The sequence below is a fragment of the Megascapheus bottae genome, chromosome 11 (genome assembly GCF_031878675.1).
Source record: "Megascapheus bottae isolate mThoBot1 chromosome 11, mThoBot2.hap1, whole genome shotgun sequence".
NCBI classification, from domain to species: Eukaryota; Metazoa; Chordata; class Mammalia; order Rodentia; family Geomyidae; genus Megascapheus; species Megascapheus bottae.
Window position 1 is genome coordinate 47139100 of NC_143519.1, and position 2952 is coordinate 47142051.

Genomic DNA, 2952 nt, shown 5'->3' on the forward strand with positions numbered 1-2952 from the left:
AAAAATACACAGGCTCACCAGACAAAATAACTATGACCTATGTAACCTTGACCGTGACTTCAGTGATGTTACCAATGACAGGGACAAATGATGATGGGAGGCTGGGTGCTAGTGCCAGTCACCAACACTTGTCGTCCTTAGTTACTCAGAAGGCTGAGATCTGAGGATCACAGTTCAAAGACAGTCCAAGCAGGTTAGTCAATGAGAGCCATATCTCTAATTAACCAGCAAAAACCTGGAAGTGGAGATGTGGTTCAAGTGGTAACAGTACTTAGCCTTAAGTACAAAAAGCCATGCAAGCTAAGTATGGTGGCTCAGGTCTATAATCCTAGCTACTTGGGAGACTAAGATCTGAGGATCACAGTTCAAAACCAGGCCAGGCACTAAAGACCGTGAGACTCTTATCTCTAGTTAATCACTAGAAAACCAGAAGTGGCACTGTGGCTCAAGGGGTGGCATGGTGGTAGCCTTGAGCTGAAGAGCTCAGGAATAGCACACAGTTCCAGAGTTCAAGCCCCACGACTGACAAAGAAAAAAAAAAGCCAAGCAAATGAATATGGCCCCACGTTCTTGAAACAATGACAGCGACAGACAGAAGGACAATATAGATTATACATTGAACTCATTGGCTGTAAACAAGAGGCAAAGAGGTGGGAGAGGGCAAAAAGGTGGGAGTGGCTAGGAGGACATTCCACAAAAGGAGAATTTGTAGTTTTCAGAGTGATTGGTTTTAGTCATCCCAAAAATTTGCGGTAAAAAGGACACAGAGCACCTGGTGATTGACTAAGTGGGCTAACAGTCAAACTTCCCCAGCCTTCCAGGAATGCGAAACAGTGCCTGTGGGCTGAGTTCTCCAAGTTAGCAGATTAGCCTCCCCTGCTTCTCCACCCTTCTGTCCTCCAGTCCTTGTAAGCACAGTTTGGACTTATCTGTATGTTTCTTTATTTTATTGCCTTAAATCAGTTGTACCGGGAGATTTTATTGTTCACACATTCTTTCTTTCCTTGTTTTTTTTTTCTTTTTACTATATTTCAGTCAATTTCATCCCTCTTTCACATTCTCAAGTCTCCAAAAGATTTCCTTGTTCTATTTTCTTATTTGCAAACTATTTCTCTCTCCTCCTCCTCCTCCCTCCCTCCCTCCCTCCCCCCCCCCCCTCTCTCTCTCTTTCTCTCTCTCTCTCTGAATTGTGGAGCTTGAACTCTGGGCCTGGGTGTTGTCCCTGAGAGCTTCAGCTCAAGGCTAGTGCTCTACTGTTTGAGCCTCAGCGCCACTTCTGGTTTTCTGTCGGTTCAATTAGAGAGAAGAATATCACAGACTTTCATGCCTGGGTCGGCTTTGAACTGTGATCCTCAGATCTCAGCATCCTGACTAGCTAGAATTACAGGCATGGGCCACCAGCACCAGGCATAAACCATTTCTATTGGAATTTTTGTTTTGTTTTGGTGCCATTACAGGGACTTGAACTCAGGGGACCTGATGCTGTCCCTTAGGTTTTTTTTTTTTACTCAAGACTGGCATTCTACCACTTGAACCACATCTCCACTTCCAGCTTTTTGTTGGTGACTAAGAGTTTCACAGATTTTTCTGCCCGAGTTTCCTGTGAATCACAATCTTCAGATCTCATCCTCCTGAGTAGCTAGGATTGTAGCTAGTTTTTCTTTTTTCTTGTCAGTCCTGGGGCTTGAACTCAGGGCCTGGCACTGTCCTTGGATACTTTCTGCTCAAGGCTAGCACTCTGCCATTTGAGCCACAGTGCTACTTCCATTTTTTTCTGTGTATGTGGTACTGAATAATTGAACCCAGGGCTTCATGCGTGCTAGGCAAACACTCTACCACTAGGCTTCACTCTCAGCCTCTAGAGTTTTTCTTTATCCAACATTCCACATCAATATGAGCCAACTAGCCCACTAGGGCTGTGGAAGATGGAAATTTGAATGGAAGAAATCTGAGGGAAGACACAATGTGTTCCACCTCATTGATTCTTATAGAAAACAAAGAAGAGATCCTATCTATAGTAAATATATACGTATATTATTGTAAATAATATATGACATTATAAATAATATACATATATATTTGGAAAAAATGTGAAAACATTTGCCAGTATTCTTGCATTCTTGCTTTCATCCGAGGCTAGCACTCTATCATTTAAGCCACAGCTCCACTTAGGGTTTCTTTGTTTTATTAGTTCATTAGAGATCAGTGTCTCATGGACTTTCCTGCCTGGCTGTCTTTGAATCATGATCCTCCAGATTGCAGCTTCCTGTGCAGCTAGAATAATATTCCTGAGCCACTAGCACCCAACCTGTTTTTTGTTTTTAATTCTTTTGTTGTTGGTTGTGAGGCTTGAACTCAGGGCCTGGGTGCTGTCCCTGTGCTCTTTTGCTCAAAGCAACCGCTCTACCACTTTGAGCCACAGCTCCACAGCCTTGTTTTTAGTTCTTAAGGGTAGTAATCTCTTAGGATAGCAATTCTGCCCGGTACTCACTATCTTGCCAATCTGTGGCTTTTATTTGCTGAGCGTCTGAACCATTCTAACATTGAAAGTGCAATTCTAACACTAGGGGAGGAGATTACATGATCACAAAGGTGTTCCCTGGGTGAGGCTTATCCACTGCCCTCCAGATGTGCTCACCCCTGGGATTTCCCCAAATGCAGAAACTCGACTGCATAATTTGTGGTAGTGGGGGACTGAGTTCACGCTCTCCCCTGAAAAACAAAAGCACAGTTCTAGTTTGGATCTCAAATGAAACATTATGGAAGCCGGGTGCGGTGGTTGATGCCTATAATCCTAGCTACTCAGGAGGCTGAAATCTGAGGATCATGGTTTAGAGCCACGATTATCTCCAATTAACCACTAGAAAAGCAGAAGGGACGCTGTGATGCAAGGGTAGGGCGGTAGCTTTGAGCTGAAAAGCTCAAGAACAGTATCCAGGCCCAGAGTCCAAG

At 43.9% G+C, this 2952-nt stretch overlaps 1 non-coding gene across 1 annotated transcript; it reads left to right on the forward strand.

The window, feature by feature from the left end:
- The first annotated feature begins 2554 nt into the window (after nt 1-2554).
- LOC150057021 (U1 spliceosomal RNA) lies at nt 2555-2715 on the forward strand. Its single transcript, XR_016537178.1, has one exon. It is a non-coding gene; the product is annotated as a U1 spliceosomal RNA (small nuclear RNA).
- The last annotated feature ends 237 nt before the right edge of the window (nt 2716-2952 follow it).